Below are 26,592 nucleotides of genomic sequence, written 5' to 3'. Positions count from 1 at the left end.
TGGAGTGGTGTGCGTGCTGTGTGAGTGGAGTGTAGTGTAGTGGTGTGCGTGCTGTGTGAGTGGAGTGGTGTGCGTGCTGTTTGAGTGGAGTGGTGTGCGTGCTGTGTGAGTGGAGTGGTGTGCGTGCTGTGTGAGTGGAGTGGAGTGTAGTGATGTGCGTGCTGTGTGAGTGGAGTGGAGTGTAGTGGTGTGCGTGCTGTGTGAGTGGAGTGGTGTGCGTGCTGTGTGAGTGGAGTGTAGTGTAGTGGTGTGCTTGCTGTGTGAGTGTAGTGGTGTGCGTGCTGTGTGAGTGTAGTGTAGTGGTGTGCGTGCTGTGTGTGTAGTGTAGTGTAGTGGTGTGCGTGCTGTGTGAGTGGAGTGGAGTGGTGTGCGTGCTGTGTGAGTGGAGTGTAGTGTAGTGGTGTGCTTGCTGTGTGAGTGTAGTGGTGTGCGTGCTGTGTGAGTGTAGTGGTGTGCGTGCTGTGTGAGTGTAGTGTAGTGGTGTGCGTGCTGTGTGAGTGTAGTGTAGTGGTGTGCGTGCTGTGTGAGTGGAGTGTAGTGTTGTGCGTGCTGTGTGAGTGGAGTGGAGTGTTGTGCGTGCTGTGTGAGTGTAGTGTAGTGTAGTGCGTGCTGTGTGAGTGGAGTGTAGTGGTGTGCGTGCTGTGTGAGTGGAGTGGACTGTAGTGTAGTGGTGTGCGTGCTGTGTGAGTGGAGTGGACTGTAGTGTAGTGGTGTGCGTGCTGTGTGAGTGGAGTGTAGTGGTGTGCGTGCTGTGTGAGTGGAGTGTAGTGTAGTGGAGTGTAGTGGTGTGCGTGCTGTGTGAGTGGAGTGTAGTGTAGTGGTGTGCGTGCTGTGTGAGTGGAGTGTAGTGGTGTGCGTGCTGTGTGAGTGGAGTGGTGTGCAGTGGTGTGCGTGCTGTGTGAGTGGAGTGGTGTGCGTGCTGTGTGAGTGGAGTGTAGCGTAGTGATGTGCGTGCTGTGTGAGTGTAGTGGTGTGCTTGCTGTGTGAGTGTAGTGGTGTGCGTGCTGTGTGAGTGTAGTGTAGTGGTGTGCGTGCTGTGTGTGTAGTGTAGTGTAGTGGTGTGCGTGCTGTGTGAGTGGAGTGGTGTGCGTGCTGTGTGAGTGTAGTGTTGTGCGTGCTGTGTGAGTGTAGTGGTGTGCGTGCTGTGTGTGCTGTGTGAGTGGAGTGTAATGGTGTGCGTGCTGTGTGAGTGGAGTGTAGTGGTGTGCGTGCTGTGTGAGTGGAGTGGTGTGCGTGCTATGTGAGTGGAGTGGAGTGTAGTGGTGTGCGTGCTGTGTGAGTGTAGTGTAGTGGTGTGCGTGCTGTGTGAGTGTAGTGTAGTGGTGTGCGTGCTGTGTGAGTGGAGTGTAGTGTAGTGGTGTGCGTGCTGTGTGAGTGGAGTGGAGTGTAGTGTAGTGGTGTGCGTGCTGTGTCAGTGTAGTGATGTGCGTGCTGTGTGAGTGTAGTGTAGTGTAGTGGTGTGCGTGCTGTGTGAGTGTAGTGTAGTGTAGTGTAGTGGTGTGCGTGCTGTGTGAGTGTAGTGTAGTGTAGTGTAGTGGTGTGCGTGCTGTGTGAGTGGAGTGGAGTGTAGTGGTGTGCGTGCTGTGTGAGTGTAGTGTAGTGATGTGCGTGCTGTGTGAGTGGTGTGCGTGCTGTTTGAGTGGAGTGTAGTGTAGTGGTGTGCGTGGTGTGTAGTGTAGTGTAGTGGTGTGCGTGCTGTGTGAGTGGAGTGTAGTGTAGTGGTGTGCGTGCTGTGTGAGTGGAGTGTAGTGTAGTGGTGTACGTGCTGTGTGAGTGTAGTGTAGTGGTGTGCGTGCTGTGTGTGTAGTGTAGTGTAGTGTAGTGGTGTGCGTGCTGTGTGAGTGGTGTGCGTGCTGTGTGAGTGGAGTGTAGTGTAGTGGTGTGCGTGCTGTGTGAGTGGAGTGGAGTGGAGTGTAGTGGTGTGCGTGCTGTGTGAGTGGAGTGGAGTGTAGTGTAGTGGTGTGCGTGCTGTGTCAGTGTAGTGTAGTGGTGTGCGTGCTGTGTGAGTGTAGTGTAGTGTAGTGGTGTGCGTGCTGTGTGAGTGTAGTGTAGTGCTGTGCGTGCTGTGTGAGTGGAGTGTAGTGTAGTGGTGTGCGTGCTGTGTGAGTGTAGTGTAGTGTAGTGTAGTGGTGTGCGTGCTGTGTGAGTGGAGTGTAGTGTAGTGTAGTGGTGTGCGTGCGTGCTGTGTGAGTGGAGTGGAGTGTAGTGTAGTGGTGTGCGTGCTGTGTGAGTGGAGTGTAGTGATGTGCGTGCTGTGTGAGTGTAGTGTAGTGTAGTGGTGTGCGTGCTGTGTGAGTGGTGTGCGTGCTGTGTGAGTGGAGTGTAGTGTAGTGGTGTGCGTGCTGTGTAGTGTAGTGTAGTGGTGTGCGTGCTGTGTGAGTGGAGTGTAGTGTAGTGGTGTGCGTGATGTGTGTGAGTGGAGTGTAGTGTAGTGTAGTGGTGTGCGTGCTGTGTGTGTAGTGTAGTGTAGTGGTGTGCGTGCTGTGTGAGTGGTGTGCGTGCTGTGTAAGTGGAGTGGAGTGGAGTGTAGTGTAGTGGTGTGCGTGCTGTGTGAGTGGAGTGTAGTGTAGTGGTGTGCGTGCTGTGTGAGTGGAGTGTAGTGTAGTGGTGTGCGTGCTGTGTGAGTGGAGTGGAATGGAGTGTAGTGGTGTACGTGCTGTGTGAGTGGAGTGTAGTGTAGTGGTGTGCGTGCTATGTGAGTGGAGTGTAGTGTAGTGGTGTGCGTGCTGTGTCAGTGTAGTGTAGTGGTGTGCGTGCTGTGTGAGTGTAGTGTAGTGTAGTGGTGTGCGTGCTGTGTGAGTGGAGTGGAGTGGTGTGCGTGCTGTGTGAGTGGAGTGTAGTGTAGTGGTGTGCGTGCTGTGTGAGTGGAGTGTAGTGTAGTGATGTGCGTGCTGTGTGAGTGGAGTGGAGTGTAGTGTTGTGCGTGCTGTGTGAGTGTAGTGTAGTGGTGTGCGTGCTGTGTGAGTGTAGTGGAGTGGTGTGCGTGCTGTGTGAGTGCAGTGTAGTGGTGTGCGTGCTGTGTGAGTGGAGTGTAGTGTAGTGGTGTGCGTGCTGTGTGAGTGGAGTGTAGTGTAGTGTAGTGGTGTGCGTGCTGTGTGAGTGGAGTGTAGTGGTGTGCGTGCTGTGTGAGTGTAGTGTAGTGTAGTGTAGTGGTGTGCGTGCTGTGTGAGTGGAGTGTAGTGTAGTGGTGTGCGTGCTGTGTGAGTGGAGTGTAGTGTAGTGTTGTGCGTGCTGTGTGAGTGGAGTGTAGTGTAGTGGTGTGTGTGCTGTGTGCGTGGAGTGTAGTGTAGTGGTGTGCGTGGAGTGGTGTGGAGTGGTGTGCGTGCTGTGTGAGTGGAGTGGTGTGCGTGGAGTGTAGTGTAGTGGAGTGCGTGCTGTGTGAGTGGAGTGGAGTGTAGTGATGTGCGTGCTGTGTGTGTGGAGTGGAGTGTAGTGATGTGCGTGCTGTGTGAGTGGAGTGTAGTGTAGTGGTGTGCGTGCTGTGTGAGTGTAGTGTAGTGGTGTGCGTGCTGTGTGAGTGTAGTGGAGTGGTGTGCGTGCTGTGTGAGTGTAGTGGAGTGGTGTGCGTGCTGTGTGAGTGGAGTGGTGTGCGTGCTGTGTGAGTGGAGTGTAGTGGAGTGCGTGCTGTGTGAGTGGAGTGTAGTGTAGTGGTGTGCGTGCTGTGTGAGTGTAGTGGTGTGCGTGCTGTGTGAGTGTGGTGTAGTGTAGTGGTGTGCGTGCTGTGTGAGTGGAGTGGTGTGCGTGGAGTGGAGTGGTGTGCGTGCTGTGTAGTTGTGTGCGTGCTGTGTGAGTGGAGTGGAGTGGTGTGCGTGCTGTGTGAGTGGAGTGGTGTGCGTGCTGTGTGAGTGGAGTGGAGTGCGTGCTGTGTAAGTGGAGTGGTGTGCGTGCTGTGTGAGTGGAGTGGAGTGTAGTGTAGTGGAGTGCGTGCTGTGTGAGTGGAGTGTAGTGTAGTGGTGTGCGTGCTGTGTGAGTGTAGTGTAGTGTAGTGGTGTGCGTGCTGTGTGAGTGTAGTGGTGTGCATGCTGTGTGAGTGTGGTGTAGTGTAGTGGTGTGCGTGCTGTGTGAGTGGAGTGGTGTGCGTGGAGTGTAGTGGTGTGCGTGCTGTGTGAGTGTAGTGTAGTGTAGTGGTGTGCGTGCTGTGTGAGTGTAGTGTAGTGTAGTGGTGTGCGTGCTGTGTGAGTGTAGTGGTGTGCATGCTGTGTGAGTGTGGTGTAGTGTAGTGGTGTGCGTGCTGTGTGAGTGGAGTGGTGTGCGTGGAGTGTAGTGGTGTGCGTGCTGTGTTAGTGGAGTGGAGTGGTGTGCGTGCTGTGTGAGTGGAGTGATGTGCGTGCTGTGTGAGTGGCGTGTAGTGTAGTGTAGTGGAGTGCGTGCTGTGTGAGTGGAGTGTAGTGTAGTGGTGTGCGTGCTGTGTGAGTGGAGTGTAGTGTAGTGGAGTGCGTCCTGTGTGAGTGGAGTGTAGTGTAGTGGTGTGCGTGCTGTGTGAGTGGAGTGTAGTGTAGTGGAGTGCGTGCTGTGTGAGTGGAGTGTAGTGTAGTGGTGTGCGTGCTGTGTGAGTGGAGTGTAGTGTAGTGATGTGCGTGCTGTGTGAGTGGAGTGGAGTGTAGTGTAGTGGTGTGCGTGCTGTGTGAGTGGAGTGGAGTGGAGTGCGTGCTGTGTGAGTGGAGTGTAGTGTATGAAAAACAAAGGAAGAAGATGTGTATGGATGACACAAATAAACTTTATTAATATAACAATTTAAAACATACTTAAAAACCCAAAAGAAAAATTGGGTGCATATCACAACATTTCCCCAAAAGAACCACATATACAACACCATGTACAACCAAATGAATCTGAGTAATGCACAGACAATATATATGTACAGGACCAAAAAGTGATATAAACCTGTCTATATAAATAGTAATCGGTAAAAAGCAAGGTCCGACAATAAATAAATCACAACAAGGTGGTGCAGAGCTACATTACCAAATAAAAGGGTTCAATCTGGGGAGAGAGAGGCGCCCCACGCGTATCGCCCGACTCGGCGGGCTTCGTCAGGGGATATTAACACAGCGCAGGTGATATGTTTAAATATCCTGGCCGCTCCGTCGCGGCACAACCCACTTCCGCCCCGTGGTGATGTCATATCCGGTGACAAATATCACAATACAAAAGAACATGGCCGTGCGTTCCAAAAAGACCGGAAGTGATGGAGGAGTATGCAGGGCAAGCGTTCCACCATTATTACGATCTAGTAAATGGTGCTGAAGCCTCAGAGGAATCGGATAAAAGGCATGTTGCGTGACTGGACATCAATGCAGTGTAAAAGAGATGAATTGCAAGTCGGCGTGGAATATAGACAACATTGTAGTATTGGAGTAGAAACATTGAATATGATTATTATCGGCGCCAGAGTGGGAACTCGTAGAAATATAGCAATTAACGGCGACGATTAAGGAGGCGTAGTAAATGTACAATAAATCAGGTAGGTATCGGTGCAAAAGATCTATTGAGGTATAATACCACAGATACAAAAAGATGTGTACGACCAAAGTGTAACACATAGGTGTATTATTATTGTTGCAACAGTGTATAAAAAAGTAAAATACAGCCATAGCACCTAGATGTAAAACAATGTGGCATGAGTCGACAACAGTGGAATAAACGTGAAAACTGGACAACAGTCTAGGTAATGCAGTGTAAAAAAGATGAATTGCAAGTCGGCGTGGAATATAGACAACATTGTAGTATTGGTATAGAAACATAGAATATGATTGTAATCAGCGCCAGAGTGGGAACTCGTAAAAATATAGCAATCAACGGCTACAATAAAGGAGGCGTAGTTGGTACACAATAAATAAGGTAGGTATCGGCGCAAAAAATCTATTAAGGTATAACACTGCAGATACAGAAAAATGTATACGACGAAAGTGTAACACATAAGTGTGTTATTAGTGTTGCAACAGTGTAAAAATAAGTAGAATACAGCCAAAAGCACCTAGATATAAAACAATGTGACATTAATCGACGACAGTGGAATAAACGTGAAAACTGGACAACAGTCTAGGTAAGTATCAGCACGAAAAGCCCATCCAGAAAAGCCCATCCAGAAAAGCCCATCCTATACCCAGTAGGTACAGAGGAGTGCAGGTTCGACAATAATATTGCACCAAGTGTATAAGAATTAAACAAAATATGTAAAAAACCCCAAAAGTAAGAGGGTACAAAAATACAAAAATCCACAGATGGGACTTAGAGTACAAAGGAGTGACTTGATGAGTCCCAAATAGGGTTCATGTAACCAATGAGAAACATAATAGTACATAAGCTGTCCAAAAGAAGAGTCTAACTCATTCTAGTAATTTCGCAAATAGAGATGATATATAGATATATTTTAAGAAATAAATAAATTACAATTCACTGCCAGTGTCTCCCTGTTATAGTATTAGAGATCTAAATGAATAGTAATCGATAAATAGTATGTATCATGGATCATGCAAAAGAGAGGCATAGTGTCACCAGACACAAATTTCCAGGATAGTACCACCCAAAAAGTTGGCAAGTAGGTAGATGTTGTCATGATGCGGCGTCGGTGAGAACGCCAAAGAACGACGGAGGCCAGAAGAAAAACGGGGGGGGAACGTGGGTCAGGTCACGACGGAGCAGCCAGGACACACTAGAATATCCAAAAGGTAAAGGATCTATCAAAAATATTTATATCAAGACAATCAAATACAGTATAGAAATTTGGAGTGTAGTGTAGTGATGTGCGTGCTGTGTGAGTGGAGTGTAGTGGTGTGCGTGCTGTGTGAGTGGAGTGTAGTGGTGTGAGTGCTGTGTGAGTGGAGTGTAGTGTAGTGGTGTGCGTGCTGTGTGAGTGGAGTGGAGTGCGTGCTGTGTGAGTGGAGTGTAGTGGAGTGGAGTGCGTGCTGTGTGAGTGGAGTGTAGTGTAGTGTAGTGGTGTGCGTGCTGTGTGAGTGGAGTGTAGTGGAGTGTAGTGATGTGCGTGCTGTGTGAGTGGAGTGTAGTGTAGTGTAGTGGTGTCCGTGCTGTGTGAGTGGAGTGTAGTGTAGTGGAGTGTAGTGATGTGCGTGCTGTGTGAGTGGAGTGTAGTGTAGTGTAGTGGTGTGCGTGCTGTGTGAGTGGAGTGTAGTGATGTGCGTGCTGTGTGAGTGGTGTGGAGTGCGTGCTGTGTGAGTGTAGTGTAGTGTAGTGGTGTGCGTGCTGTGTGGGTGTAGTGTAGTGGAGTGTAGTGATGTGCGTGCTGTTTGAGTGGAGTGTAGTGGTGTGCGTGCTGTGTGAGTGGAGTGTAGTGGTGTGCGTGCTGTGTGAGTGGAGTGTAGCGGTGTGCTATGTGTGCGGTGTTTTACCGAAATTTTCATATTCCTCCTCGGGTAAAAATACTCCTCAAAAATGGTGAGAGGAGTATTATTACCCTTCTGGAAAAATGTTAGTGCGACCTCTGCCTACATGTCATATTTCGCCTCTTCAATTGGGCTCATCAGGGGCAAAAGGAGACCTGGTGGATAAAGTCACATAGGAGAAGTTTGTAATAACCTTCCACAGTGAGAATACAAGCCTGCATGCTAAAACATATAGATATATATATTCTTACCAGAATATATGCGTTGTGCGTGCTGTGTGAGTGTAGTGGAGTGTAGTGTAGTGGTGTGCGTGCTGTGTGAGTGGAGTGGAGTGCGTGCTGTGTGAGTGGAGTGTAGTGGTGTGCGTGCTGTGTGAGTGGAGTGTAGTGGTGTGCGTGCTGTGTGAGTGTAGTGTAGTGGTGTGCGTGCTGTGTGAGTGGAGTGTAGTGTAGTGGTGTGCGTGCTGTGTGAGTGGAGTGGAGTCTAGTGGAGTGCGTGCTGTGTGAGTGGAGTGGAGTGGAGTGGTGTGCGTGCTGTCTGAGTGGAGTGTAGTGTAGTGATGTGCGTGCTGTGTGAGTGGAGTGTAGTGTAGTGATGTGCGTGCTGTGTGAGTGGAGTGTAGTGGTGTGCGTGCTGTGTGAGTGGAGTGTAGTGGTGTGCGTGCTGTGTGAGTGGAGTGTAGTGGTGTGCGTGCTGTGTGAGTGGAGTGGAGTGTAGTGGAGTGTGTGCTGTGTGAGTGGAGTGTAGTGGAGTGGAGTGCGTGCTATGTGAGTGGAGTGTAGTGGAGTGTAGTGATGTGCGTGCTGTGTGAGTGGAGTGTAGTGTAGTGTAGTGGTGTCCGTGCTGTGTGAGTGGAGTGTAGTGTAGTGGAGTGTAGTGATGTGCGTGCTGTGTGAGTGGAGTGTAGTGGAGTGTAGTGATGTGCGTGCTGTGTGAGTGGAGTGTAGTGGTGTGGAGTGCGTGCTGTGTGAGTGTAGTGTAGTGTAGTGGTGTGCGTGCTGTGTGAGTGGAGTGTAGTGGAGTGTAGTGATGTGCGTGCTGTTTGAGTGGAGTGTAGTGGTGTGCGTGCTGTGTGAGTGGAGTGTAGTGGTGTGCGTGCTGTGTGAGTGAAGTGTAGCGGTGTGCTATGTGTGCGGTGTTTTACCGAAATTTTCATATTCCTCCTCGGGTAAAAATACTCCTCAAAAATGGTGAGAGGAGTATTATTACCCTTCTGGAAAAATGTTAGTGCGACCTCTGCCTACATGTCATATTTCGCCTCTTCAATTGGGCTCATCAGGGGCAAAAGGAGACCTGGTGGATAAAGTCACATAGGAGAAGTTTGTAATAACCTTCCACAGTGAGAATACAAGCCTGCATGCTAAAACATATAGATATATATATTCTTACCAGAATATATGCGTTGTGCGTGCTGTGTGAGTGGAGTGGAGTGGAGTGCGTGCTGTGTGAGTGGAGTGTAGTGTAGTGATGTGCGTGCTGTGTGAGTGGAGTGTAGTGGTGTGCGTGCTGTGTGAGTGTAGTGTAGTGGTGTGCGTGCTGTGTGAGTGGAGTGTAGTGTAGTGGTGTGCGTGCTGTGTGAGTGGAGTGGAGTCTAGTGGAGTGCGTGCTGTGTGAGTGGAGTGGAGTGGAGTGCAAGCTGTGTGAGTGGAGTGTAGTGGTGTGCGTGCTGTGTGAGTGGAGTGTAGTGTAGTGGTGTGCGTGCTGTGTGAGTGGAGTGTAGTGTAGTGGAGTGCGTGCTGTGTGAGTGGAGTGTAGTGTAGTGGTGTGCGTGCTGTGTGAGTGAAGTGTAGTCTAGTGATGTGCGTGCTGTGTAAGTGGAGTGTAGTGTAGTGTAGTGGTGTGCGTGCTGTGTGAGTGGAGTGTAGTGGAGTGTAGTGATGTGCGTGCTGTGTGAGTGGAGTGTAGTGTAGTGGTGTGCGTGCTATGTGAGTGTAGTGTAGTGTAGTGTAGTGGAGTGTAGTGATGTGCGTGCTGTGTGAGTGGAGTGTAGTGTAGTGTAGTGGTGTGCGTGCTGTGTGAGTGTAGTGTAGTGATGTGCGTGCTGTGTGAGTGTAGTGTAGTGATGTGCGTGCTGTGTGAGTGGTATGGAGTGCGTGCTGTGTGAGTGGAGTGTAGTGTAGTGTAGTGGTGTGCGTGCTGTGTGAGTGGAGTGTAGTGGAGTGTAGTGATGTGCGTGCTGTTTGAGTGGAGTGTAGTGGTGTGCGTGCTGTGTGAGTGGAGTGTAGCGGTGTGCGTGCTGTGTGAGTGGAGTGTAGCGGTGTGCTATGTGTGCGGTGTTTTACCGAAATTTTCATATTCCTCCTCGGGTAAAAATACTCCTCAAAAATGGTGAGAGGAGTATTATTACCCTTCTGGAAAAATGTTAGTGCGACCTCTGCCTACATGTCATATTTCGCCTCTTCAATTGGGCTCATCAGGGGCAAAAGGAGACCTGGTGGATAAAGTCACATAGGAGAAGTTTGTAATAACCTTCCACAGTGAGAATACAAGCCTGCATGCTAAAACATACAGATATATATATTCTTACCAGAATATATGCGTTTTGCGTGCTGTGTGAGTGGAGTGTAGTGTAGTGATGTGCGTGCTGTGTGAGTGGAGTGTAGTGGTGTTCGTGCTGTGTGAGTGGAGTGTAGTGTAGTGGTGTGCGTGCTGTGTGAGTGGAGTGGAGTGGTGTGCGTGCTGTGTGAGTGTAGTGGAGTGGAGTGGTGTGCGTGCTGTGTGAGTGGAGTGTAGTGGTGTGCGTGCTGTGTGAGTGTAGTGTAGTGGTGTGCGTGCTGTGTGAGTGGAGTGTAGTGTAGTGGTGTGCGTGCTGTGTGAGTGTAGTGGAGTGGAGTGGAGTGCGTGCTGTGTGAGTGTAGTGTAGTGTAGTGTAGTGGTGTGCGTGCTGTGTGAGTGGAGTGTAGTGTAGTGTAGTGGTGTGCGTGCTGTGTGAGTGTAGTGGAGTGGAGTGGTGTGCGTGCTGTGTGAGTGGAGTGTAGTGGTGTGCGTGCTGTGTGAGTGGAGTGGAGTGTAGTGTAGTGGTGTGCGTGCTGTGTGAGTGGAGTGTAGCGTAGTGTAGTGGTGTGCGTGCTGTGTGAGTGTAGTGTAGTGTAGTGGTGTGCGTGCTGTGTGAGTGTAGTGTAGTGGTGTGCGTGCTGTGTGAGTGTAGTGTAGTGTAGTGTAGTGGTGTGCGTGCTGTGTGAGTGGAGTGTAGTGTAGTGGTGTGCGTGCTGTGTGAGTGGAGTGTAGTGTAGTGTTGTGCGTGCTGTGTGAGTGGAGTGTAGTGTAGTGTTGTGCGTGCTGTGTGAGTGGAGTGTAGTGTAGTGGTGTGTGTGCTGTGTGAGTGGAGTGGAGTGTAGTGTAGTGGTGTGCGTGCTGTGTGAGTGTAGTGTAGTGTAGTGGTGTGCTTGGAGTGGTGTGGAGTGGTGTGCGTGCTGTGTGAGTGGAGTGGTGTGCGTGGAGTGTAGTGTAGTGCAGTGCGTGGAGTGTAGTGTAGTGGAGTGCGTGCTGTGTGAGTGGAGTGGAGTGTAGTGATGTGCGTGCTGTGTGTGTGGAGTGGAGTGTAGTGATGTGCGTGCTGTGTGAGTGGAGTGTAGTGGTGTGCGTGCTGTGTGAGTGTAGTGTAGTGTAGTGGTGTGCGTGCTGTGTGAGTGTAGTGGAGTGGTGTGCGTGCTGTGTGAGTGGAGTGGTGTGCGTGCTGTGTGAGTGGAGTGCGTGCTGTGTGAGTGGAGTGTAGTGTAGTGGTGTGCGTGCTGTGTGAGTGTACTGGTGTGCGTGCTGTGTGAGTGTGGTGTAGTGTAGTGGTGTGCGTGCTGTGTGAGTGGAGAGTAGTGTAGTGGTGTGCGTGCTGTGTGAGTGTAGTGTAGTGGTGTGCGTGCTGTGTGAGTGTAGTGGAGTGGTGTGCGTGCTGTGTGAGTGGAGTGGAGTGCGTGCTGTGTGAGTGGAGTGCGTGCTGTGTGAGTGGAGTGTAGTGTAGTGGTGTGCGTGCTGTGTGAGTGTAGTGGTGTGCGTGCTGTGTGAGTGTGGTGTAGTGTAGTGGTGTGCGTGCTGTGTGAGTGGAGTGGTGTGCGTGCTGTGTGAGTGGAGTGTAGTGTAGTGGTGTGCGTGCTGTGTGAGTGGAGTGGTGTGCGTGCTGTGTGAGTGGAGTGGTGTGCGTGCTGTGTGAGTGGAGTGGTGTGCGTGCTGTGTGAGTGGAGTGGTGTGCGTGCTGTGTGAGTGGAGTGGTGTGCGTGCTGTGTGAGTGGAGTGTAGTGTAGTGGAGTGCGTGCTGTGTGAGTGGAGTGTAGTGTAGTGGTGTGCGTGATGTGTGAGTGTAGTGGTGTGCGTGCTGTGTGAGTGGAGTGGTGTTCGTGGAGTGTAGTGGTGTGCGTGCTGTGTGAGTGGAGTGTAGTGTAGTGGTGTGCGTGCTGTGTGAGTGGAGTGTAGTGGTGTGCGTGCTGTGTGAGTGGAGTGATGTGCGTGCTGTGTGAGTGGAGTGGAGTGTAGTGTAGTGGTGTGCGTGCTGTGTGAGTGGAGTGGTGTGCGTGCTGTTTGAGTGGAGTGGTGTGCGTGCTGTGTGAGTGGAGTGGTGTGCGTGCTGTGTGAGTGGAGTGGTGTGCGTGCTGTGTGAGTGGAGTGGAGTGTAGTGATGTGCGTGCTGTGTGAGTGGAGTGGAGTGTAGTGGTGTGCGTGCTGTGTGAGTGGAGTGTAGTGGTGTGCGTACTGTGTGAGTGGAGTGTAGTGTAGTGGTGTGCGTGCTGTGTGAGTGGAGTGTAGTGTAGTGTAGTGGTGTGCGTGCTGTGTGAGTGTAGTGGAGTGGAGTGGTGTGCGTGCTGTGTGAGTGGAGTGTAGTGGTGTGCGTGCTGTGTGAGTGGAGTGGAGTGTAGTGTAGTGGTGTGCGTGCTGTGTGAGTGGAGTGTAGCGTAGTGTAGTGGTGTGCGTGCTGTGTGAGTGTAGTGTAGTGTAGTGGTGTGCGTGCTGTGTGAGTGTAGTGTAGTGGTGTGCGTGTTGTGTGAGTGTAGTGTAGTGTAGTGTAGTGGTGTGCGTGCTGTGTGAGTGGAGTGTAGTGTAGTGGTGTGCGTGCTGTGTGAGTGGAGTGTAGTGTAGTGTTGTGCGTGCTGTGTGAGTGGAGTGTAGTGTAGTGTTGTGCGTGCTGTGTGAGTGGAGTGTAGTGTAGTGGTGTGTGTGCTGTGTGAGTGGAGTGGAGTGTAGTGTAGTGGTGTGCGTGCTGTGTGAGTGTAGTGTAGTGTAGTGGTGTGCGTGGAGTGGTGTGGAGTGGTGTGCGTGCTGTGTGAGTGGAGTGGTGTGCGTGGAGTGTAGTGTAGTGCAGTGCGTGGAGTGTAGTGTAGTGGAGTGCGTGCTGTGTGAGTGGAGTGGAGTGTAGTGATGTGCGTGCTGTGTGTGTGGAGTGGAGTGTAGTGATGTGCGTGCTGTGTGAGTGGAGTGTAGTGGTGTGCGTGCTGTGTGAGTGTAGTGTAGTGTAGTGGTGTGCGTGCTGTGTGAGTGTAGTGGAGTGGTGTGCGTGCTGTGTGAGTGGAGTGGTGTGCGTGCTGTGTGAGTGGAGTGCGTGCTGTGTGAGTGGAGTGTAGTGTAGTGGTGTGCGTGCTGTGTGAGTGTACTGGTGTGCGTGCTGTGTGAGTGTGGTGTAGTGTAGTGGTGTGCGTGCTGTGTGAGTGGAGAGTAGTGTAGTGGTGTGCGTGCTGTGTGAGTGTAGTGTAGTGTAGTGGTGTGCGTGCTGTGTGAGTGTAGTGGAGTGGTGTGCGTGCTGTGTGAGTGGAGTGGAGTGCGTGCTGTGTGAGTGGAGTGCGTGCTGTGTGAGTGGAGTGTAGTGTAGTGGTGTGCGTGCTGTGTGAGTGTAGTGGTGTGCGTGCTGTGTGAGTGTGGTGTAGTGTAGTGGTGTGCGTGCTGTGTGAGTGGAGTGGTGTGCGTGGAGTGGAGTGGTGTGCGTGCTGTGTGAGTGGAGTGTAGTGTAGTGGTGTGCGTGCTGTGTGAGTGGAGTGGTGTGCGTGCTGTGTGAGTGGAGTGGTGTGCGTGCTGTGTGAGTGGAGTGGTGTGCGTGCTGTGTGAGTGGAGTGGTGTGCGTGCTGTGTGAGTGGAGTGGTGTGCGTGCTGTGTGAGTGGAGTGGAGTGTAGTGTAGTGGAGTGCGTGCTGTGTGAGTGGAGTGTAGTGTAGTGGTGTGCGTGATGTGTGAGTGTAGTGGTGTGCGTGCTGTGTGAGTGGAGTGGTGTTCGTGGAGTGTAGTGGTGTGCGTGCTGTGTGAGTGGAGTGTAGTGTAGTGGTGTGCGTGCTGTGTGAGTGGAGTGTAGTGGTGTGCGTGCTGTGTGAGTGGAGTGATGTGCGTGCTGTGTGAGTGGAGTGGAGTGTAGTGTAGTGGAGTGCGTGCTGTGTGAGTGGAGTGTAGTGTAGTGGTGTGCGTGCTGTGTGAGTGGAGTGTAGTGTAGTGGTGTGCGTGCTGTGTGAGTGGAGTGTAGTGTAGTGGAGTGCGTGCTGTGTGAGTGGAGTGTAGTGGTGTGCGTGCTGTGTGAGTGGAGTGTAGTGTAGTGATGTGCGTGCTGTGTGAGTGGAGTGTAGTGTAGTGTAGTGGTGTGCGTGCTGTGTGAGTGGAGTGGAGTGCGTGCTGTGTGAGTGGAGTGTAGTGTAGTGATGTGCGTGCTGTGTGAGTGGAGTGGTGTGCGTGCTGTGTGAGTGGAGTGTAGTGGTGTGCGTGCTGTGTGAGTGGAGTGTAGTGTGAGTGGAGTGGAGTGGAGTGCGTGCTGTGTGAGTGGAGTGTAGTGTAGTGGTGTGCGTGCTGTGTGAGTGGAGTGTAGTGTAGTGGTGTGCGTGCTGTGTGAGTGGAGTGTAGTGTAGTGGTGTGCGTGCTGTGTGAGTGGAGTGTAGTGGAGTGTAGTGATGTGCGTGCTGTTTGAGTGGAGTGTAGTGGTGTGCGTGCTGTGTGAGTGGAGTGTAGTGATGTGCGTGCTGTGTGAGTGGAGTGTAGCGGTGTGCTATGTGTGCGGTGTTTTACCGAAATTTTCATATTCCTCCTCGGGTAAAAATACTCCTCAAAAATGGTGAGAGGAGTATTATTACCCTTCTGGAAAAATGTTAGTGCGACCTCTGCCTACATGTCATATTTCGCCTCTTCAATTGGGCTCATCGGGGGCAAAAGGAGACCTGGTGGATAAAGTCACATAAGAGAAGTTTGTAATAACCTTCCACAGTGAGAGTACAAGCCTGCATGCTAAGACATATCGATATATATATTCTTACCAGAATAACCTGCTTCAAAGGCCTATGTAGATGTGTCGGCTGAGGACAGCAAAGTGATATTAAATAATCTGTAACAAAGTGCATCAAAGTATTTAAGGAAAGATGATCAGTCAGTGCAGACACTTATTGTACTAATGATGATTGCAAACAGACAGATGTGTTCCGCAGCGAGATCAATCATACCTTGAAATGAATCAGGGCAATGGCCGGATCGAGAGGGTCCGTTCCAGAAAATGGTTGGCGTGGACCGTCGTAGCCTGGACTAAGAAGCGCCAAGTGTTGCGCTTAGCGTCCGGCGTGGTGGCAGAGATGTCAGTGGAGCACATGAGGCACACTCGAGCACTGGTGAGTGAGAGGCCCGCCCTTTTGTTGGGGGAATGCGTCATCACCACGCCCCTAAGGGGCGGGATCTGTGTGCCTAATTTGGGCTACAGAGAAATGGCGCCCAGAGCGGACATGCGCAGAACGGGCGCAGGGGAGACCCGCGATGGAAACTGGCGCAGTTCGTTGCGGCATGCGCCCAATTATGCGCACCGCCGCCCCAGGATGCGTCAATTCATGCGCATCATCACCCCGAGGGAAAAATTCTGAAATGTGGGCAGGCGGTAAGGGGCACAGGTAGGTGACCTTTATAAGGCCAGAAATTGGCTGCAGAGAGGACTAAGTGTGCAGGTATCTTGTGAAAACAGGATTTTAAAAGATACAAGTGAAAACGTATTTAAGGTCATAATCATATGAGAGAATAAAAGTCACGTAAAGTGAGACTAGCACAACCATAAGTCGACATGTATAACCCATTAGGAGATAGTACTTACATGGATAGACTTTTTTAGAGGTGGTACTGGAATGGGTACACTCATTATTACGGACCAGAATGGATCAGATAAAACAGGCAAAACTGAGTTGCTCGTTTAAACCCGAGGTGGACATAGTTTTAAGGCGGTAAATCCATTGGGCCTCCTTCTGCAGAAGGATACGGTCCCAGTCCCCGCCTCTAGGTGGGGGGTCCACTAGGTCAATTCCAATAAAAGTGAGTCCCTTGGTGTCACCGTTATGTACTTCCATCATGTGTCTCGAAAGGGGTTTCTCTCTCCCGTGCAGAGGTCGCATTAACGCCTCACCACGCAGCATAGACGCGTGGTCTAACATGTGCGTTAAGTGAAGCGAATATGTATGTACCTCAATGTCTGGATAAGAGGAGTACCTGCGTGTACGGCTACCTCTACCCCTGTTTTTGTACTTGTTACGTTGAATTTTTTCAATAAAAACCTTTTAAAACTAAAAAAAAAAAAAAAGTATATAAATGATAAGAAAGTTAAAACAGAGTGTGGCCCTTTAGGAATGACCCTTTAGGCCCTTTAGAGATGAGGAAAGGTCCAATCTACTGAATGTCGCCTTCTGCATGAACTATGTACCGTGATAGCGATCCTGGAAACTTCAGACCTGTGAGTCTAACTTCTATGGTGGGGAATATATTTGAGGGGATTGCTAGAAATGCTATCCTGGAGTATCTCACTGAACATAACCTTATAAACCAGCATAAGAGGGATCGGTTATGTCAGACTAATCTGATTCTGTTTCTACGAGGAACTAAGTTCCAGACTGGATCTGGGGGACGCTGTGGATGTGGATGTTCTAAAAAAAATATCACGGATTATGGAGATAAAACATTTATTTAATTCTTAAGGTTTGACTTGAGGGACTTGCGTCTCTTTCTGGCCTTATATACTATGATACCAAATTCATCCTACGAAATTCATCCTACAAATCTCATCCGCATCCGTGAAGGCGATGAATGGAAGACCGCCATCAAAACTCGTGATGAGCACTTTGAGTATCTGCTCATGCCCTTTGGACTCTGCACCTGCCGTATTTCAAGAGTTAATCAATAACATTTTCAAAGACTTGACTATCCTATCAGGTCCAAGTATGACAAGTTCTCAGGCGATTGAGGGCCAGTTGTCTATATGCCAAGCTTGAGAAATGGCAGTTCCACCAAAAGAGTCTTCCACTCCTCGGATATGTCATCACAGACAAGGGTCTACAGATGCATCCCACAAAATTGTCTGCGGTAGCACAGGAATCTCTATATAGCACAAAGTATTACTGGGCGAGGCCACTGAAGAGTGCTACTCTTCAGTGTAATACTAGTGTAATACTTTGTGCTATATAGAGATTCCTGTGCTTCGCTAACTACTACCGGCAGTTCATAATGCATATTTCCTCTCTCGCGTCACCCGGCCTGTTACTGAGAAACCGTTCCTGCTGGAGGTTGACACCTCCTCGGTTGGTGCAGGAGCCAGTCTCATCCAGAAAGGGCCTAAAAATTGAACCCTCACCTGCGGCTTCTTCTCGACGGCCTTGTCAGCCGAAGAGGAGAATTATTCCATAAGCTTCTGACTATAAGGTTAGCTTTGGAAAAGTCCCTCTTCTTTAGCCCACTTTAACTTCATAATACATTTCCGTCCAGCAAAGAATGTTAAGGCCGATGGCCTCTCTCGTGCCTCAGATGTAATTGGGGTATAATCAGCTCCTCGACATATTGTTCCTCCTGAACGGCGGGTTGTTGCTGCTCCTGTGAACCTACAGCAGCTTCCCCTGGAAACACCTATGTCCAACCTGCTCTTCAGAAGGGGACACTAACTTGGGGACATTCTTCTTATATAGGTGGGAACCTTGGGGTACAGAGATCTGTCGCTTTCATATCTCGTTTCTATTGGTGGCCAGATCTGGTCAAGGATGCACAAGATTTTGTGAATTACTGCACTTCCTGTGCCCGTAACAAGTTATCACGTCTCAAGCCAGCAGGTCTGCTCCTGCCATTGCCGATACCCAGTTACTAGTGGACTCACATGGCCATGGACTTTATTCCAAATCTTCCACCATATTCCGGTGTTACCATCATCTAGGTCAGTGATGGCGAACCTTTTAGAGGCCGAGTGCCCAAACTACAACATAGACCCGCTTATTTATCGCAAAGTGCCAACACAGAAATTTAATTTGTGATTTATACTCCCTTCTCTGTCACAGTTTTCATTGATACCTGCTCCTGAGGACACCAATAAAGCAGAAAATTGCCCCAGGTTGAGCTGTCACTTTAAAATAGCTCTGTGCACAGCAAGTCCTGGGCTGTCTGGGACTGTAGGAAGATACCTGGAGTCATCTCTGGTGATGGCCTGAGTGCCCACAGAAAGGGCTCTGAGTGCCACCTCTGGCACCAGTGCCATAGGTTAGCCATCACTGATCTAGGTGGTCACAGACAGGTTTTTTAAGATACATTAAATACGGATACTGCGCACTTACTCACACTATACAAAAAATATTTATTAGGCCTAAAAGATATCACAATGTTCAAATACACATAAAAAGTTACCATGACTAGATAATGTCTATATAGTGTATAGTGGCAACTATAACATCATAGACATATATATTGCAAGTATTACAGTTAAGGATCACAGGCTGGGCAGAGTGGTAGGGTAGCACCAAAGGCCCAATTTCCTTTTCCTGCCAAAAATAAAAATAATAAAAATGTAAAAAATAAAACAATTATTGAAATATATCATGTGGAATATTAGAGAGCGAGATGATTTTTATTCTTTATATGCAATCTTGTAACACTTCACACCATCTTGTAAGCGGTATCTTGAAGAGATATAATGTCTCACAAAGTCCAAATGTTCCGATACTAATAAACAACTCGCTGTTCTGAAGTATAGATGTTTAATCTCAGTTGTATCAATGATTGTAGATATTAACCCCTTCGCAATATTTGACGTAATAGTACTGCATGGCGGGAGGTGTGTTCCTGCATTTTGCATTACTATTACGTCAAGCTTCTGGCGCCGGCTCCTGAATGGAGTCGGCGCCAGAAGCTGCGGGTGTCGACACCTGCCTCTAACACCTGCGATCAGAGTTTCCACCGTTTGCGGGTGTTAACCCCTGCGGGGTATTTCTTGTGAATCGGACACCCCCCCCATGCTCAGTGTGTTCAGAACACAGTGTAATACATCTGTATCACACTGTGTTAGGTAAAGAACAGCTTGAACAAGCGATCTTCTGATCGCTTGTTCAAGCCAACCTGTAATAGTAAAGAAATAAAGTAAAAAACACATCATAAAAACACTTTTTAACACTTAAATCACAAAAAAAAACACATATTTGGTATCGTCGCATCCATAACAATCTGTACAATAACCCAAAAAAACTCGTAAAAAAATGTAAATTTTTCATAAAATCCCTTCAAAAAATAGTTCCAAAAAGTGATTTAAAAAAATGATGTGCGCCAAAATGGTACCAATGAAAAGAACAACTCAACAGGTAAAAATTAAGCCAGTACGACCCCCAAAAAGAGCAAAAAGAAAGGAAACCAAAATAGACAATTTTCTTTTCCTCTATACATTCAAGAGTTAATAAAATCTCATCAATAAGCTACAGACCCACTAAAATTAAGCATTTGTAAAGTGCATCTCATGTCGCAAAAAATAAGCCCTTATATGTCCAAATTGCCCCAAAAATATAGATTGTATAGCCAATAAAAAGGGACAATGCATAACCTGCTCTAAATGGTGCAGCTTCCCTTCAGTGCCCATACAGCAGGTCACCACCACATATGAGATATTGTTATACTCGGGAGAGATTGGGTGCCGTTTCGGTATTTTATCTACTGGAATTTGTACATTTTATGAAAAACACATTCATTTAGCAAAAAAAATTTTAATTTCAAAATTGCATCCGATTTTGTTTTAACCCCTGTAAAACAATTAAAGGGTTAACAAACTTCATAAAAGTTGTTTTACATACACTGAGGGGTGTAGTTTCTATAATGGGGTAATTTCTGGGGTTTAACTTTTATTTAGGCCTCTTAAAGTGACATGAAACCTGAGCAGGTCTCTCAATAGCAGGATTTTGCGTTTTTATGAAAATGTGAAAACATTCAAAGCCTTATGACATCCTACAAAAATGAGAGTATGCATTCGGTGAATGTTAGTTATTAAGTTTTTGTGCTGTTGTATTTGCTGTTGACTATGTACAGAAAAAGAAGAACATTTTGAATTTCAAAAATAGAAAAAATTTTCAAATTTTTACCAAATATGTTTTTTCATAAATAAACGCAAAACATACCACCAAAATTTTTCAACTAACATGAAGTACAAAGTATCACGAGAAAACAATTTCAAAATCACTTGAATATGTTATAACCACTTATAGTGACACATGTCAGATTTGAAAAAATGGGCCGTGTCAGGAAGGTGAAAGATGGCTTCGGCGTTAAGGGGTTAAAACAACTATTGCAAACGATCATTGGAGACATGAATATATTGTTTTGTTGTATATATAGTCCAGATGCAACCTGTACACTCAGTTATTTGACTACCGCATACAATAAATGGTTAACTATAGCAGATATGTCACATATATGTAGCCATAAACATAGGACACTATTTGAATTGTGACTTTATATTAGCATATGTATAGAGACTCACTGTTTTCAGCAGTCTTTGGCTGTCTGGCTGTATACCACACGGGGACAGGCTGGCTGGCTGTATACCACATGGGGACAGGCTGGCTGGCTGTATACCACATGGGGACAGGCTGGCTGGCTGTATACCACATGGGGACAGGCTGGCTGGCTGTATACCACATGGGGACAGGCTGGCTGGCTGGCTGTATACCACATGGGGACAGGCTGGCTGGCTGTATACTACATGGGGACAGGCTGGCTGGCTGTATACTACATGGGGACAGGCTGGCTGGCTGTATACTACATGGGGCTGGCTGTATACTACATGGGGCTGGCTGTATACTACATGGGAATGACTGGCTGTATACTACATGGGAATGACTGGCTGTATACTACACAATGACTGGCTGTATACTACATGGGAATGACTGGCTGTATACTACATGGGAATGACTGGCTGTATACTACATGGGGGCAGGCTGGCTGTATACAACTGGGAGCTGGCTGGCTATATACTAGTGGGGTGGGCTGTGTCCAATGCACTCCCCACCCTCGGGTTATACACGAGTAAACAGGTTTTCCCAGTTTTTGGTGGTAAAATTAGGGGTTTCTGCTTATACTCGGGTCGGCTTATAGTCGAGTATATACGGTACATTTTTCTTTATCTTCGAACAGGACTTATTAATAGTTGTTAATACTTAAGCTATAAGTGTTGGGACACGTACAGGATATATAGGAGTGGGTAGGCTAGACTATACCTGCCACAGTTCTCCCCTCGGGCAGATTTGAAGAATTAAACAACTCTGTAATCACCATACAACCCAATGATTAAATTTTCGATAGCTCTTTAGAAGAAGTCCCTACTGTCTCTTTCTTCACCCCACTAATTAACCACACCAAGTAACCTATAGAAGGCTCTGAATCTGCATTCCCAAATGATATGGTCTCTTTATTAGGGGTACCCTAATCGGTCAATCAGACCCCTACTTACCAACTAGCACTGATCCAGATACAAATAAAAGAAACAGTACATCAAGCTCCTCCCCAATGCCCAAAAAAGTGTGAAAAGAAAAAAATTTGAAAAGAGGCAATAGAGGATGAGTACGTAGAAACAGAAGATTCCTCTCAAGAGGACTCATTAAGCCTGACCCCAAAGAACCAGACTCGGTAAATCCATCATTAACAAATACCTCTCTTCTCAATATAGATACCCTTACCAATTCTCAAGGGAACATCACAAATCACAATCCTAACCAGGTAAAGATATTTAACTGGTTACCTGCTTACCCAGGTAGACACTGCCGACCTGATAAGGAAAATTATCCCAATCTTGTGGTCACCTGACTATGTTTTTATTACAATGGATATTTCATCTTTATATACCAACATTGCCCATGATCTAAAGACCTCGATATGGGGGGGGGGGGGGCGTGGCCTGACTGCGGATGGAGACAGTCGCACACTTGAACTTCTCCTGCCCTAACCCCGCTCTAGCAACGCTATTTACCCAAATCTGGTGCCCCAGAGCTTCCCACATGGGAGCGAGGAGAAAGGGGGTACCCGTACCCTAGCAGTGCCACTTAGCCGTGCTGCAGCCCATGGCATTGGATGGTACCTCACTGTTATGGCGGCGGCCTCGTCTCCCGGCCCTCTACCACGACCAGCACTCCGGCCCCACGGCAGGAGCCGCGGGAAGCTCCGGCGAAGGTAGGAGCAATGAGTCGGAGTCCGGAATAGTGGGGCAGGCTGCGCTCCTCCAGCAACACGCGGCCAAGACGGCGGACGGCCGCGAGGCGGGGAGCTTCAAAGCACAGGCCAACTTCCCATTGCCGCTGACTGCAGAAGTTGGACGCAAGGAAGGAGGCGCAGCCGGACCAGCTCCCCTGCGGTGCCAGCATGACAGGACGAAGATATGCACTTCAGTGGAGAGGACCGCCAGCCCCAGCATGTCCCTGCAGCACCATGAGGCCAAGATAGGGGACGGCCAAACCATTCAAGGTACTGAGGGGCCCGCACCAGGGATTCAGCCGAAACGCATCATACATGTGGAGGCACTCACAGCACCAATCACCCAGGCCCTATGAGGCCTTGCAAGCCTCTCTCCTAGTACAGGCCCCTGGGTTAGTGGAGGTCCCTATGGAGGTCTCTATTCCTGCTTTGCTGCCCCTGGAGGGGCCTTCTCCCCTCTGCATGGCTAGGCCTTCGTGGGCTGAGGAAGTGGAGCTTCAGCTAGAGAGAGATTGGGGACAGGAGGGCCCACAGTGGATGGAGAGAGGGGGAGGGAAGGTGATGCCATCAAGCCCCCGGCTCCCCGATTTTGTGGTCGGATACAGGGGAAGAATGGCCGGCAACCCCCGTGGCACACACCCCATGGCCCTCCCCCATGTCGACTGCTCAACATTCTTCGCAAGCAAGGCCACACCATGCCAATGCCTCCATTGGCCATTCTGCATCTAATACGGCCTTTTCTCAGGACAGAGTTTCTGAGCCTCAACAAGTCATGCTGTCCCAAGAATTTGGGGCTCTGGCTTAATTACGTGCCCTCAGTTCCCACCTCCGTACTATTCCCACCAGGGATGATATGGAAAGCTATGTAGCCAGGTTGGAGCAGTCTTACATGCGGTATGGAGCAGAACTACACACGGTATGGGAGGAAGTTCAGCAGCTTAAGACTCGTGTAACAGCCACTGAAGTTACCCAGAATGATCTTTGCGCCCATCTACTGGCACAAGCCGCAACGATCGCCTCTCAATATGTTGGCCGATCAAATGGATGATGCTGAGAATAGCGAGGTTTACCCGAATCGGTGGAGACCTTTGCACTCCATAACACTTCACGTCAGTTGTTCAATTCTGTCCTGGAAGTACCGGCGGATACGCCTGTGGAATTAGATAGGGCTCATCGCCCACTACAACCCAAACCTGCTGCAACTGAGCAGCCAAGAGATGTCATCTGCAGGGTGCACTGTTATCAACTAAAAGAGGCAATCATGTCCAAGGCAAGATCAACTGGAGACATCATGTTCCAAAGGTCCCATATACAGCTTTTACCTGATTTCTCAAGGTTGACCTTGCTAAAACGCAGGGCATTGAAGCCCTTCCTGGAGGAGTTACGACATCCAAATATACCCTACTCCTGGGCATTCCCTTCGCCTCCATATTCGACGGTCTGAACGCAGATTTGTCATCAGACATCCCGGGGAGGTCCCTGCCGTAGCAACGGCATTAAATATCCCGCCTCCTGACATCTTGGAGTGGTTGGGTCTCCAGACTCCTCCACAACACGGGGCCGCTTCTCAACCTGGGAGGCCCCCCAGACGCCGCGCTCGGCGAGGTCCGGGGCATGGATGGGCCATGACATTGGACCGCCGCCCCCGGAATAATTCACAGCTGTGTAGGTACCTCAGGCTGTGTTCCTTTTTCATGTTTGGACTTTGTCTTGGAGGAAATGTTGGTCATGGGACTTGTTCTAGAGCGCTGCTAAGGCCTCTGAGAGGGCCAGCCCGGAGCTCAATAATGCTACTAGTGTGCCATATCAGTAGTAGGTTTCTCTGGGTATACTGGTTGCCTGAAGTCCTATTACTGCCTCTTTTGTTTTTCAAATGTTTATTTTTGATGTCTTGCATTAAGATGCCTCCTCTCTAATCTTCTTGTTCTTAATACTGGATTTTGTATATTGATTTGTTATAACTTTAATGTGAAATATGCGGTTGCTGGGTGGGGGGAGCCTTCTGTAGTCCGTACACTAGCCACTGGGGATTCCGTGGCCAGCTGGTCTGTCTGCGATATAGTAATTGTTGACTCCCCACTGTTTTGTGTTTGTTTGTTGATTGTTAGTTCATCCTTGGTTTGTCAGTAATTGTTTTGGTGTTGTCCTGTCACGCTTCGTCCTTGAGTATTGTCCATTACCTGCTTACCATTCACCCAACTCTTTCATAGTAGTGCCTGACAGGACGGGTCGTTTGTTGTCTCTTTCCTGGTGCACCGGGAAAATATAAGGGCCCCAGACTTGACATGGATACTTTACGGCTTGCATCCCTTAATGCTAGGGGGTTGAACGTCCCAAAGAAGAGGACACAAATCTTGAACGACATGCACAGAGAATTAACATCCTTTTCTTGCAGGAGACTCATTTTAGATCCACCAACGTGCCGAGCATCCGAGATCGTTATTACACACGTTGGATCCATAGCGCCAACCCCGAGGCTAAATCAAAGGGAGTGTCGATTCCACAAATCACTGCCACTTGAGGTCTTGGTGACTAGTGTAGACGAGGAAGGCAGTTAGGTCTTTGCGAAGGTATGGGCCTTCAGGCAAGTGCTCACACTCACCACCTGGTACCTTCCCAACAATAACCCGATTCCGAACTTGCAGGGCAATGCTGGGCGCACTCTCCAGTTTCATGGAGGGTCATTTAATAGTGTGGGGGGGGGGGCGACTAACTTTCCTTTAGACCCATCTGTTGACAAAACTCGGGGATGGAGCGATATCCCCGGATCCTATAGCAGAATCTATTTTTTCCTCCTGAGCCACAATGCTCTCAAATGGGAACCCACGGCAGCGATTGGGAACATCCTCTTTTTGGATCATGCCCCCGTTTTTCTGACCTTGTGTTTACAACATCACAGTCACCGCCCTTGGAGGTGGAGATTGAATGACAATCTCCTCAGGGACTCTGTTTGTGTGGAAGAGATCAGGGAGTGCTACCTCTGCTACCAGCGACCCAGGGTGGAACGGGTCGGCACATTTTCCACAAAGGTGGGAACATCTCAAGGGGAACTTGCAGTGTATCTTTGTCCACCATGGCACTCGCCTCAAGTCAGAAAACAATGCACAGATCGGTGCCCTTACCACGCAGATTCAGAAGTTGGAACTGCGCCGCAAATCCTCTTTAATCCTCTGCTGACTTGGTCGAGTTGTCGGGGGCCAGGAAATCCTTGTGGTCTCTCCAGGACCAAAAATACACAGGGCTCGGTTCCAGAGCTATTTGTATGATCACGCGGACAAATGTGGTAGACCACTGTCCTGATTATTACACCCTCGCACTCAGACCTTCTATATCCCCACCTGCAGCTCCCGTGCAGCTTAAATTGACTCGTACATATCCGAGACGGGCCTGCCAGCCTTGGCACCAGAAGTCATTGATTCCCTGGAGCGGGAGATTGAAGCATCTGAGGTCTCTGCAGTGATTAAAGATACCCCTGCAGGTAAAAGGCCCAATGGGTACAGCCGACCTTCTTCAACAATTTAGAGAGTTTCTATCCCCATTGCTAGCAAAAGTCTTTAAAGCTGTATCCTCGGACTCCAGTTTTTCTTCCAGTAGCCTAGAGGCCCACAGTGTACTGCCCAAACCGGGTAAAGACTCATCGCTGCCGGGCAGCGATAGGCCTATTTCCTTTATTAATGTGGACGTTAAGTTATTCTCTAAGGTCCTGGCAGAGAGGCTGACCCCCCATATTCCAACAGTGGTACACACTGATCAGGTCGGATTCATTCCTGGTCATGAGGCCAGGGACAACCTAAATAAAACCATTCTACTGATGTCCCACGTGCGTCCAGATGCGATCCATCCCCTCTTGTCTATTATCTATAGACGCGGAAAAGGACTTCGACTGGGTCCAGTGGGGCTTCATGGCGGCAGCACTTAGGTTATGGCTCTGTACTCCAGCCCTACCACTAGGGTGAGGGTTAATGGGAACCTCTCCACGTCTTTCCCAATCAAAAACAGTACTAGGCAGGGGTGCCCGCTTTCACCCTTACAATATGTTATAGTAATGGAGCATCTGGCTACCGCCATACGGAAAAACCCCAATATACAAGGGATCTCAATGGGCTCCAGACATTGCAAGGCCGCATCATATGCGTACGACTTGCTATTATATGTCTCTAAACTGAGGATCTCCCTCCCATCGCTCTTCAGGAATGGCCAGGTTGTCTTTTCTGGATTGGGGAGTCCTCGAGGATCCACGGATGTACGATCTTCTGCAGGGATCCCCTTTGCCTCTTCACGGAGACTTCAGACCGCGCCAGGGTAACTGCGGTGATGAAGAAGCCTTCGCCGATTCCCTTACAGCCTTTGAGGGGTTGTTTCGAATAGAATCAGCCCCTCCACATGCCATCTCCCAAATCTACTCCATTTTGACGAACGACTCTAAGACCTCAGACCTTCCATTTGTTAGAAGTTGGGAATGAGAGATAGGGACTCCCCTGACGCAGGAAAACTGGGATAAATCTTTCCTTTTCACACACAAGAGGTCTTCGGCCTGTTCAGCTCAGGAAAAGGGATATAAGATTGTGGCACGGTGGTACCGGGTGCTGACAGTGTTGCATTTAGTCTTCCCCTCAGTCTCGGATGCCTGCTGGCGCTGTGGTACCAACAAGGGATATATGCAGCACGTGTGGTGGAACTGTGAAGCTCTTAAACCCTTCTGGAATCAGGTGTTCTATACGTACCAACGAATTTCAAGCAACCAAGTGACTGCTTAACCAGACATTGCCCTCCTGTCAGAACTTCCCGGCCAAATTGGAGCTCAAAAAAGAGACATATTGCGCTTTTGTTTAATTGCAGCCAAGGCTGTA

The 26,592-nt window shown here is 49.1% G+C and overlaps 1 protein-coding gene across 9 annotated transcripts in view; it reads right to left on the bottom strand.

The window, feature by feature from the left end:
* Positions 1 to 26,592, bottom strand: part of NME5 (NME/NM23 family member 5) — a 309,787-nt gene that overhangs the window by 221,074 nt on the left and 62,121 nt on the right. Inside the window, exon 2 of one of the 9 annotated variants that reach the window (XM_072145807.1) lies at positions 14,551 to 14,618. The exons of the other annotated variants lie outside the window; for them this stretch is intronic. The gene's annotated coding sequence lies outside the window, so the exon portion shown is untranslated. The remainder of the gene's footprint in view (positions 1 to 14,550; positions 14,619 to 26,592) is intronic. 9 annotated transcript variants of the gene reach the window in all.

The sequence above is a fragment of the Engystomops pustulosus genome, chromosome 4 (assembly GCF_040894005.1).
Source record: "Engystomops pustulosus chromosome 4, aEngPut4.maternal, whole genome shotgun sequence".
Classification (NCBI taxonomy): domain Eukaryota; kingdom Metazoa; phylum Chordata; class Amphibia; order Anura; family Leptodactylidae; genus Engystomops; species Engystomops pustulosus.
This window is presented reverse-complemented; position numbering and strand designations above follow the sequence as displayed.